We start from the raw sequence: 13,408 nt of genomic DNA on the forward strand, positions 1-13,408 counted from the left end.
CACTCGCATATTTCTTTCCTCATTAACAATCACGCATGCGTTCCTATTCGCATAACGCATGGGAACCACTGATGTAAGCACGCATAAAAAAATAAAAGTTTTGCACCACTTTGTGTGCAAAATGGAGCTTAGATGACGCGAGAACAAAACTTTTTATGTGTGCGTGTGAGAGTATTGCCCCCGCTCAAAGCTCTGTATTCGCATTCAAATCGTTCTACAAGGGCGGTGTGGAAAAAAAACGTAAATGGTGATAGACCGAGATAGTGCCAAGGACGCAGGAAGTATTTTTGACCTGTGTGGGTGCCTGTCTTGAGCTTTGAAATATGTACGTCTTTCTTTCTCTCAAACAGAGCACAACTACGGTCTATCGCCGTGGGCAATTTACTACTAGTTCACCACACTTTATGGCACTTTATGGCAATTTACTACCGATGAAGTTGGGTAGAAAATGAAGGTGCCATCTCTCAGTGATCGCTTCAGGTTCGTTGCGGAAACTAATTTGTTATATATTTTCTCCCCGAAGTTCGAACCCATGGGCCTTAATGGTAACCTTCATGGTCGAAGACAAGCACGTTATCACCACGCTACTAGGGCATAAATCCAAATTTACTACCGATTGAGTAATGCCGGAAGTCTGTGTCTGGGTACCTAACAGTCTGAGTGTGTGTCTAGTCTTGTGCGTGAATTTTTCATGTCGCTAACTAAATTTGAGCCGGAGATTGGCTCGCATTCACGCCTTGAAGTTGGAAACCACAGAAAATCAACTTCAGCTGACCACCACTGTGCTGACGGTGGGATTCGAACCCGGTTCCTCGTGATTTTTGTGTCCTCACTGCCTAATGGCAGTGTTTTCGGTGGTTCATGGTTTGTGGGTGACGTTCTCTTCCTCCGCCATGACTCACACCCTCTGGGTAACCAGCTTATATCCCGCATGGGGACAGAGCAAACGTCATCTTCGGTTTCCGATCCCCGTGGTGCGAGTCCGTCACATGACCACACGACCGCACACAGCGGACTAAAAAGTACATCAACATATGCTTACTCCCTTCATCCCTGGGGTAATAAATAAATACGCCAGCCTTTTTCGCTCTTTTTTCTTTCTTCTCTTCTTTTTCCGCCCACGCATGACACTGTTGCGATCGCAGCGGCACAACCTCAGTTATCAAAATCCAGGAGGCGCAACGCAAGTCTCTTTAATGTACCGTCCGTGGGTCTTCCCAAACTTGACGTTCTTCTAGTGCGCATTTTTTTAGCTAAAGATGTGAAATACTATTTCTTGATATACTTACGTACACAATGATGGGAAATTTCAACAAGCCACTCCAGGGAAACGTGTAGCACGCAGATATATACGAGTCTTTATGAAAGAAATTTTTATTTCTGTGTTAAGTCGCGGATATTGCTAGGGCCCGTGCTACAGAAGATTGTAATATATACCTACAGCAATCCTGTCTCCGACGCTGTCAAGTAAACTGTCAGGAGATAGGGAAAAGTTTCAAAATCAATTCATTAGCTAGATGAAAAACACGCAACAAAGCTGTAAAGACCGATGGTTCTTACGTTGCCACCTCCACCGAAAGTAAGATGAATGACTATTTCGGGTGCTGGAGTCAATTAATTAATTCCTACGGCACATTAAAAGGAAAATATTGTTGGTCACCGATATTAACGGTACGTAGTACCTTACACTGATTGCTCCATGGGAAATTAAAATAAGAGAGTTTTTCAAGAGGTAAAAAAGCACACCATAATAAAAACCAATGAAGCGTTGATTGGTCACGAAGAGTCGAAACAATGGGATAATCGATAAACGACTCGAAATAATCGCAAGCCTAACGATTAATCGAAGTCCTCTCTTGTGTGATAGGAAAGAAATTTTCCCCCTTTTCGCGCTAATGGTGACATGTTGAGTATGTATCAGTCGCGTGAATAAATTTCGGCCGATCGTAAGAGAGTAATCGGTCGACACGAAACGTGCTTTGAATACTTCATTTTGTATACATTTAATTGCCGCGTTCATTAATTATTATTGAACGCATTAATATACGGGTAATTGCGTCATTAAAAGCTGACATCAAAGTGAATACATGTCTTATAAACGTGCCGGTATTTCTATGGAAGCTACATAGGCACTTTCAATCAATTGGCCCGCGAAAGTCTCGCTCAAGTTTAGCATGCCGGAAGCTGGAGGCAGGGTTGGATCCATGCCATTGGACAACACCTCCAGGTACGAATGAGATCTAACTTATTCCGTTAATTCAATATTATTGAGTATCACCGAACACACTCACAACGCTCAAACACATTCGTTTCAATAAAACTTTCACTTATTAATAGTCTGAAAGGTAGATGGCAGCACCTATTAACCTACGTTTGTAGACGTAACCACTTTCAGGCTACAACATTCTGAAACACCTGACCCCCAGCGGCTCTCGAAGCTGGTAGATCTTGACAATCAGACCATTAAGCAACTTAGAAACAGTAACATTACATTTCTTTCCCCACCCAATATTTGAACCAGAAGCTCCACAAGTTCATGAATATCATTTTTCATCAGGAAATTACAAATTGTGAAAAAGGATGTTTAAAATGGGCAATTTTTTGTTCGTATTGATGCCTCGAAATTGGAAAAAAACTTCTTAGGCTCTACACACTTTCAGGTTTGCCTATGCAAGCATATCTGAGTACATCCGAAGCATTCACGCCACACGGCACATCGAATGAAGAAACCAATCTGTTCAAGTCAAAAAATGCTGCGCAAGTATACTGGATAGCCCCCCACTCACGTTCAGGTTTGCCTGCACCGGTTGAACACCTATACAGGGTGTCCCAAATTGTTTCACAGCGGATATCTCTGTAACCGTTGATTTCATAGAAACTTAGTTTCAAAGTTTTCAAATGACGCGCGGTTTCATAAAATCTCAAAATTTGTTTGAGGGGTCATATCATAAAAAAAATAGAGAAATTAACTTCTTATACAGTTCCCTTGTGCTCAAAAACCCCAATTAGAAAGTTGTTGCTCTGTATTTTCCAAGGCCAACAAAATAATAATAATCCACGTTTCCAAAGGCAATATTCGCTGAAATATTTGAATTCAAAAATTGGAAAACAATAGAATAATGAACTTGTCCGTTAGTTTATGCTGTTCTTTCCCAAATTTCCTCCGTTTTTCGAATTCGATATCTCGGTGAATATTGCACTTAGAAGCGGTTTTTTCTCTTTTTCCTCAGAAGATACAGAACAAAAACTTCGTAATTGGGTTTCTGAGCACACAGGGACTGTATAAGAAGTTAATTTCTCTATTTTTTTTATGATATGACCCCTCAAACCAATTTTGAGATTTTATGTAACTTCACGTCGTTTGAAAACTTTTTTTAATTTAAAGTATATCTCTGTATAACGCTCATCTCAAAGATATCTGCATAATTCAAGAGAGCCTGCATAGGCATGCCTGAACAGTTCGGTATTCCCTATTCGGGCCGGTACTTACAAAGATACGCAAGTCGCCAGCAGACCTCGAAGGGGATCACGAAAAACTGTAGACATAATTGCATGCGGCAATTACAAAAGAGACACAAAACCAGAACACAAACGCTATGCCAGTGCAGAAAGATACAAAATTCGCGAGGACCCGGATTCCACCCAACTCCGAGGTGCGAATGCGCGATGCCGGCGACAAATATTCAGTCAGTACACTTTACCCATAGTTTAAAATATAGATGGCGGATGGCAGCACCATAACAATCATTGCACAAAACAAACTTCACGTGAGATTCACAACACATACACGCACAGCTTCCAGCAATGGCACAATTCTTCTTGGACCACCTGCTTATATCTCTTCATTGATACAGAGCGGCGGGCCATGATCTGGTTAGGAGGTTCATCCTCACCATTCAGCCTCGCCACTCAAGCATACCTGTATCGTCGAATGAATAAATCCATCAGGTCAAAAAATACTGCGTAGATATACCGTATGGAGCCCCTACACACCCTCCTTTGCCTGCACCCTGAACGTGTGTAGCCGCCTTTACGATTGAATCTAGAGAGAACCATTTGCTCTTTATAAGGGGAGAGAAAATCCGGCCGGATATCAACACACACAAAATCGCGTGCATCCAGATAATATTTTTTACTTCCTCCTCTAACCACAATAATATATACAATACGCTAATAAATTTGCTCCTTTTAGCTTTCTTTTTTGGGGAGGTGTATTTCGAAATGCATACATACATACCTAGAACCGTATCACGCAAAAATGGCGGCAGTCTACTTACCACCAAATGGCCCGTGAATGTTAAGGACACGCGTAAATAAGCTAGGCGATTCAACAGACCATGGACGTTTGCTCTACCTTAATGATATACGCGGTGCTTTCCCCGAAGTCCAGTTCATCGATGCACTGAATAACGGGATCGCGAAACAGTACGGTATTTCGTCAAGCTCCTATGGTACTCATAACCATGGTACGGAATGATACAATTCATACAAATGGTCTGCGAGCATTCGGCACGTATATGATGCTCCAACATGGTTTCCAAACCCTATTTTTGAACTTAATTTGGTCGCGAATGATACTGATAAAATGTATTTTTATTCCTTTCAAACCGTATACAGCCCTGGTCTATCACCTTGAAGGACCGAACACACCCAGTTCACATCTCACTTGGTCTATCAGCTCTGACCAGCTACTACTTCATCCCCCATGGAACAAAGCCTGGACCATGTCTGGTTTTACAGTTACTACTATCCACCCACGCAATTTACTACCATTTTAACCTCCTAAGAGGTGGTGTGTGGTTGTGTCAGGATACTAATTATTTTGGGACCTAAATTGTGCATGTATGTGTTCAGGTACTACTACAACTACTACACAACACATGCACCTAGTAAACATTCCTCCGAGGAACTTCGAACCAACCAGTACATGTCAGAATGTGCCGTGTGTGTTTTGCACCTAACGTGAAGTTAATTGATGAGAAATGACTGCTATGTACGTGCTGACGAAGTGCTGCCATCTCTCTTCCGAATTAGGAAGCAAACAACTCAGCAGGTTATTTTACCTGTTTTATTATGTGCACATGAAATTTTTTTTTCATTGTTGTAAGCTTGATTGCTTTCTGTGCAGTTTTTCTTAAATATTAGATCGATGTTCATTCGTGACTGGAAGTTGGAAAACCACAGAAAACCAACTTCAGTCGACCAGGTGTTAAGGAACTGCCGTCTATCATCTAAAAATGAAATGTAAAAGAAATAATGTTGTTGTGGGTGCAATTTTGAATGTTCGAAAGTCAATGTTATTCGCTGTGGAGCGAATTTTTCCGAACAGGAGACCGGCTAGCATTTGCACCTCGAAGATAAGAACCACAGAAAACCAAACCACCTTTAGTCGACCACCACTGTCACTTGCGGGGATCGAACTTGAGTAAAACGATGGTTATCCAACATGACTGTTCAATAGAATGTCTGCAACTGTTCTAAAGAAGAGAATGACACACGACGCGTGGCTCTTTCAATCATTTAATCTCACACCGTGCGTGCCCTACAGGAGCTCGAGTCTGCCGAACAGAAATAGTATGGACTACGGTGACTTATTTTATTATTGGTTCTAGTGTGGACCAACCTCGGAGCGAAACGACATTCTTCCACGGCAACCGATTTATTACAGAAAACTCCACAAAATGAATGGACCAAAGCGGCTCGGAATGGACACTAGCAGAGTTTCCTCGAATAGCTTTCGTCTCGTTGAACCCACCAGAGACGCCCTTAGAAGTGTGTGACAAGTGCGGTCGCACCGGACCCCGCACGTACGGTTGTGATAGTAATTCCTTTCGTAAATTTTGAATTTTAGTGAATTCCGGTATTCTGAAATTTTGCATCAATTGTGGAATTTCTTTCATTTATTCTGTTTATTCTGAATTTTCATCGGAGCTGGAATTCTTTCTTCCACGTATTTTGAATTTTCATGGGCGCTGGGGGATTATCTCTGTTAATTATTTTTCTTGTTTTCGATTCATCGATTCTGAATTTACATTAGTTGATTAGTTAGTTTAGTTAATTTCCATTGATGAACATCAGTTCTCTGACGATTTCTTTTCATTAGGTCCCAATTTTAATTGGTTTTGAAAATATTTCTCTCATCAATTTTAAATTCTTTCTGTAAGAAATTTTCATTAAATTTTTCTGCTAAAGTCTATTTTTTCGTATGGACGTTTTTATTATTTTGTTATAATGTAAGAATTTTTGGATGTGCCGATTCCCCCTTTCCCACAGAATATATAAAATTGGGCTAAGGGCCCGAAATCATTAGGACGCCTCTGTCCCCGCGTCTGATAAAGAGCGGCACTGAAGCCCACGTGTGTGTGTCTTCTTGTGATCCAAAGATAATCCAGTCCATTTCTTAGATTATTGTACTGCAATTATCTGTCGGAAAGTTCCTCATCGATAAGGTTCGTGAAAGCAACGTCAACAATGATAATGAGAGAGAGAGAGAATGTGCGCTGTAATAAGGAGATAGGTCTCTTCTTTTCTCGTTATTTCCTATCGCAGGGCAATGACCTTCTTTTACCTGTTAGAAATAAAACAAACAAAAAACGCACTCACTTCTCTCTCTCGCCTAAGAACACGTGCTTTCCAAGGGGCTGCATCTCAATCGAGAGCCGTCACTTCACGACACGTGTACGCATTCTTATACCAATAATAACGTCCACACCTTTCCAATATCGATACTCTCTTATCGTATTGATATCCCCCCGTCCCAAAACTGTATAATAACGGGCTTCTACCATGTTTCCCCGAAAATAAGCCCTAGCTGAAATCGTCAATCTGACGCTTTAGTGTATGTCGTTGCAACACAATACATCCGTAATAATGGTTTTATTATTTATTTTCAGATAAAAATATAAATGAATGATATCATGAAATTTGTACTCGCAATAAGTTATAATATAAACAAAAATTAAATTTTCGTAAACACCCAAGGGCGCGGTAGCCCACGTCGATAAGATACTCGCCTGAAGTACCAAAGGATGTTAAGAGGTGTTGCGATACCCGGTTCGTCCTTGTCAGAAAACTTTCCTGACACGGGTACAACAGAAACGGCGACGTGACTACAGAAATACTTGCTGCCGCAGGGAGTCCCCCGTCGATGGGTTAGAGCACCAACCTCTCGAGATGAGTATAAAAAAACAAGCTTGCCGTTCGGAATCGGCAATAATTACGATCATTGACAAAAATGATCAATGATCGTAAACACCCAAGCAGGCCTGTGCTTGGACGAGAGGCGAACGCCTATGCAAGCAGATAAATTTGAAACACTTTCACTTTTATCAAAGAAAATGACTACTCATAGCGTTTCTGGTGATAAATAAAGAAACAACATGTGGCTAGTATTACATACCAGCCACATGCCGCTTCTTTATTATAAAAGTTTCTTTTTATAAAAGTTTAAAAAAAATTATTTTATAAAAAAAAATGCAACCGATAAGCATATTGGTTGCATTTGCTCGAATGTAACCAATACCTACCAAATATTGGTTGTTTCAAGTTTTATAAAAGAACTTTTCTAAAACTTTTATAGTGTAATCCCGTCCTATGACACATTCCGGCTACCCAATGAATGTCGTTTTCATAGGCCGGGATTACACCATAAAAGTTTCGTAAAAGCTCTTTGGTAAAACTTCAGAAATGCAACCAATCGGCTTATTGGTGGTTGTTATTTTTCAAGATTTATGAAAGATCTTTTATCAAACTGTTATAGTGTAATCCCGGCCATAAGTAAACAACCGGTATAGTTCGACGCTGAGACCGAATGAAGCGTCCAGGCGGGCGCCCGCCTCATTTGGTCCTAAAAATCTAAACTGAAGTTCATGTTCACTTCACGACGCCCAAAAGAATTGTTTTATGAAATTATTATGAATGGACTTGCATCGCGAGGATCTGGGTACGGTCGCCACGGTGTTGGTAGGCTGAAGTTGGTTTCCTGTGGTTCCCAACTTCGAGGCGCAAATGCGAGGCGTTACCCCTCGTACCCCTCACTTAAAAAGTCTCGCCACAGAGAGCAACCGGCCTACAACCAATGCCGTCTCAAAGCGTGAGCCCACCCGGCCATGGCCTCAGGAGAAGAGAGGCCTCACAAAAATGAGAATTAGTTGAAATTGCCGGGTTTTCCTAAGTGAATCACACTTGTGAATCGCCCAGCGCGGCACGCCGTACCGATAGGAAGAGTGGTACGACTGTTTTCCTACAGAGCGCAAAACGCCTCGGGCCAGCGCTTTATGATTGGCCGACTTCTTCTCGAGGAGTCAAACGCGTCGTGCACCTCGCGTTTCACCGATCTCTTCACTTTTGTTGTGTTTTCTCTCCCTGCCTTTCTGCCTCCGTTGTTTATTGCGCAAAATGGTAAACGTACCTGTCAGAGTCGTATCAGGGGTCCCATATCACGCCAACTGCACACGCCCATACCATCACAGAGCCCCCACCAGCTTGAACAGTACCCTGTTGACATGTAAGGTCCATGGATTCATGAGGTTGTCTTCGTTGAATGGTTCGAACGCTGACACTTGTTGATGGCCCAGCATTGAAATCTGCAGCAATTTGCGGAAGGGTTGCACGTCTGTCACGTTTAATGATTCTCGTCAGTCATGCATGATCCGCAGCGATGTCGTAGATTTAATTTTTCACCGGATTCCCGATATTCACGGTACACTCGTGAAATGGTCGTACGTGAAAATCCAAATTTCATCGCTACCTCGGAGATGCTATGTCCCATCTCTCGTGCGCCGACTATAACACCACGTTCAAACTCACTTAAATCTCGATAACCTGCCATTGTAGCAGCAGTTACCGATCTCTAACAACTATGCCAGACACTTGTTGTGTTATATAGGCGTTGCCGACCGCAGCGCCGTACTCTGATTGGTTCCATATCTCTTTATTTGCATACGCATGCCTGTACCAGTTTTTTTGGCTCTTCAGTTTATATATATACACTCTCAGGTTTGAGCAGGTGCATATATATATATATATATATATATTTTTTTTTTTTTTTGCCTTGTTTGGGAAATTTCTGTGCGTGAGAAACGGTGATTACGACGCGTCGTCATTGGAGCGACGCATCACCCTTTGAAAAGCGTCTGGTCATTAACCCAATACTACACACACATATAAGATGTAATTTTTTTCTCTCACTGAAGGATAACAGCTAACTATTGTGAGAAATGTTAGTCAAAGATAATAGTGTTATATACAGCATTTCTTTTTTTGGTTAATATTCAAAGATGGCGACTGAAATGGGTTAATGGCATTTTGCAATCGCAAAATGTGCGTTTGGACGTACAATGTTTTAGATTTATTTTAAATTGTGTTATTATTTTAAAAGTGTTAGTTGCACTGGCCGATATAATCACTAAGCTGTGTGGAGTCGAAGCACACACTCGTGTCCAGCCTGGCCCAATACGTTCCAAGGTTGGTCATAGACGAGTACTGTGGCTGAACTGCTCCATCATTGACAATGTTGGAGGCTGCAAGCAAGCGCGTATCCGTGCCGCCCCCCCCCCCCCAAGAGCCAAATGATATAGGGTGAATTTTTCTTTCCCGTAAAACACGGGGTGATTCAATGCAGCTACACAATCAGTAGCTTCTCCCACACATTGCCCTGAATTCGTCTGCCTCGGCTTTATTCGCAACTGAAGATGGCTGGTTCGCTGCTGAAGATATCTGCTTCGGCTTAATTTAAACATAAGATGCTTGTCTCCACGCCATTCGTGGCCGAAGATATCTTCCAGCAGATATCTCCAGAAGACATGATATCTTCAGAAGATATCTGTTTGCGGCCGAAGCCGAGGCTTCATTCGCAGCCGCAGACAGTGCCGTAAATAAGCAAGTGCAACAGGTGCAACCGCACAACACCACTTAGAAGGGGAGGGGGAGGGGTACTTCTGGGCCCAAGAATGGACCAGAAGGGGCCTAAATGCAAATTTTTGCACAGGGCACAGGAGTGGTTAGTTACGGCACTGGCTGCAGGTATTTGCTTGTTTTAATAGTGAAGCTGAAGATTCAAGTGCGGATACGTGGTGGTGGGGGGGGGGGAGAATAGGAACAATCGCCCCTCGCATGAATCGAATAATGTGGGAAATTTGCCTGTTCCGTAAAATAAGGGATGATTCAAAGATCTTAAGCAATTTGCCCTCACCCGACGTATTGTCCTGGATCCGCGCCTGGCTGGAAGATATTGGATGGCTAATAGTAGTATTGAAGGACCTTCCAGCCAACCTCCCCACCTCCATATATAATGTTAAATTCCGCAGAGGAATGTGTACGAGGTGCATGTACGGTTGAGTAGTAGTAGTCCCAAAGCCTCCTAGAGAGACTCGTAGTATCTAGTTCATAGACTAATAGTATGTAGGAGGCCTTGGTAGCTCCCACCCCAAGCCAAAGGAGACGCCTTTCTTCCCGATCTTCCAATTCGTTTGGCCACACATTGGTCGAAGAACACCAACTGTCATGCTTGCACACTGTTTTGGTCACTCACATGCTTGCACACCGTTTTGATTACTGACATGTTCGCACACTGTTTTGGTCACTCACATGTTTGCACACCGTTTTGATCATTCACATGCTTGCTCACGCTATAGGTCACTCACTGACCTTGTCCCTCGCTCTGTAGGTCACTCGTTTGGTCACTCACATCCTTGCTCACTTTCTAAGTCATTGTTTTGCTCACTCATGTGCTTACAAACTCTCTAGGTCACTCTTTTGGTCATTCACTGATCCTTGCTGCTTGGACAGAAGCGGGTTTATCGAGGGTTATACAAATTTCGCCTTCCCCATTCTACTAAATATCTCGACTATACTCATTCCTCAAATTCACCGCCCTCGGCTATAGCCCGCTAAGCCCCTCTGTAAATACGCTACTGTATATATTGGCACCAATATGAAGACAACATTGATTTGGGGGGGGGGGCTGAAAGTTGCCAGACGTTCCGAACAGGGTCGCAACTAGGGAGGAGCAGGCAGGTCTCGTGACCCAGGCTCTGGACCCGAGGGGGCGCAAATTTCATTCTGAAACCTCTCCGTCAACATTACAAGGGGGGGCGTCAAAATGTGCGCTTGCCCCGGGTGACCAAGCATCTATATTAGTTGCGGCCTTGGTTCCGTATATACGGGACTCAAGCCTGTATGTAGGATGGGAAGGAGAAAGGAGACGTTGCATATTATATATTCATTCATTGTCCCCCCCCCCCCACAACATGTAATGGAGACAGACTGAAATAGCCTCAGACCCCAGGTTCCGGCACCTATGACTGTATATCGAGGAAACCCGGGAAGTCCCGGGTACTGTAGCTATTCCCCAGGGCGACCCAACCCGCAAGGGTAAAAGGCTTATATCCCTGGAGGGACAGAGCCTGGGTCGTGACTGGTTTGTCGTACTGTAGCTAGTATATCGAATAAAAACAAATTTCCTTACTTTTAAATAAATTTATAAACTAAAATGATCAGATATCGGAAAAATTCGAATACTCACAAATCGGTGGCATCAGTAGCTCCAGCGTCCAAATTACCAGCATGTACTATATGATGATGATGATGATGTACTTCATTCGTGGAAGAAAAGACAACAAATGGGCATCCGGTATGAACACAAGCAAACAGCTGAAAAGACAGACGACAGAACCAACCAACAACCATCAACATCAACCACCAAGTGACCAAACTGCAGAAGACTCGTTCCTTTTTGATCTTGACCTGTTTTTTATTTTGTTTTTTTCCTTTCCTCCAAAAATTGAATAAAAAATAACCGAACTAAAAATAAAAGATATTCCTCTCTTTTCTCTCTGACACAAACCCTCCTTTTTCCTCATTCATCTTCTCTCTCTTTCTCTCTGATAAAAAGCCCATAGTTTTTTTAACATGTTTACATACTACCAGCCTTGAATTTCCATGAGGCATTTACCTCCAGTAATAAAGGTGAAGCGTTTTAGCGCCATCTGTCGATGAGAAAATGAAATACAGAGGTTCTTTCTCTGTTTCTTTGGAAAGGGCTGTTCAAGTATTACGTAAGCAATTTTTAGCCCCCCCCCCCCCGTCAGCAAACGTTAACACAACTCTAACCCCCCCTCCCCACTTGTCAGCAAAGTTTCGTCATCACTGCCCCCTACCTCCTCTTAACGCAGATTTGTGGGATCAGAAACGTACACCGGAGGGAGGGGGGGGGGGCTATTTGAAGGGTGAGACCTCAAAATTTCTCTTGCAAGAAATTCATTGCATCCCTCCCTTTAAAAGCCATATATGGTAAACCCTTGACTCGCACACCAAATGTGGCCCTGAAGGTTATCTGATGTGATTTGCCCCCCAAACCTAATTTTGTAAAAATGACAGACAAATAAGTGGCTCATTTACAAATCGCTTAAATGACCCGTGGCACAATTCCAAAGCATTCAAATGGCCCGTGGCACATTTTTAAATCGCTGAAGTAGGCCTCAAAGATCACTTTCACACTCAAAGATCAGTTAAGTAACCCGCGACATAGTTCCAGAACACTAAAACTATCCGTGGCACATTTAGAGATCCCTTGAGTGATATGTGGCACAGTTCCAGAGCACTTAAGTGGCCCAGAAACACTTCCAGAGCACTTGACGGATCCGTGAAACATTTAGAGATCATTAAAGTGGCTCTGTAGGGGACTTATCAATAGGTAGAATGTTAGTTCAGGTGCCCAATAACTATCGAAAGTTCTTTTCCGTTTTTGGCGCACCGAATATAATGCCATTAAGAATATTTCATATCTTCACAAAGGGGGGTTGATGACGTAAGCATCATCCAAACCCCCCTCCCCCTTGTCACAAAAGTGAGCAAATCGGAACCCCCCCCCCCCACCCCCATCGATGCAGACGTAATACTTGAATGACCCGAAACGGAAACGGTGAAAACAGTGTGCAAGCATGTGAGTGACCAAAAGAGAGTTTTAGGGACACGGGTGTATTTACAGGGTTCGGAGGAGGGGGGGGGGGCAGGAGTTAAGTGGGTTATAATCAAGAATGAGTGGTCAAGAAAATTAGACTAGAATGGGAGAAGGGTGATGAAATTCGCGAAGCCCATAGGTGGAAAACCCATAAATGCACCTCTGCCCATGGGACTGTTTGTTTTTCGAAATTAGTGAAACCGTGCCCAGGGTCGCAACTGGGGGGAGCATGCGGATCTCGTGCCCCGGGCGCTGGACCAGAGGGGCGCGCAAATTTTGTTCTAACACCTCTCTTTCAACATTACAAGGGGGCGCCAAAATGTGCACTTGCCTCGGGTGACCAAGCATCTAGTTGCGGCCCTGACCGTGACGCAATAAGCTCATTTATAACAGAAGACTCAGTGAATTTGTACGACTCATCTAGGAAGCCCCTGCTAGTCCAATTTG

General features: G+C 43.1%; 1 protein-coding gene across 1 annotated transcript in view; it reads right to left on the reverse strand.

Moving 5' to 3' along the window:
- LOC149089034 (DGAT1/2-independent enzyme synthesizing storage lipids-like) overlaps nt 1-11,706 on the reverse strand; it is a 67,943-nt gene extending 56,237 nt beyond the window's left edge. Inside the window, exon 1 of the mRNA XM_089236763.1 lies at nt 11,525-11,706. The gene's annotated coding sequence lies outside the window, so the exon portion shown is untranslated. The remainder of the gene's footprint in view (nt 1-11,524) is intronic.
- Between the last annotated feature and the right edge of the window lie 1,702 nt (nt 11,707-13,408).

Source organism: Pholcus phalangioides, unplaced genomic scaffold, assembly GCF_987345545.1.
Source record: "Pholcus phalangioides strain wild (caught in Gottingen) unplaced genomic scaffold, Ppha-v1.0 ptg000002l_1, whole genome shotgun sequence".
Lineage (NCBI taxonomy): Eukaryota > Metazoa > Arthropoda > Arachnida > Araneae > Pholcidae > Pholcus > Pholcus phalangioides.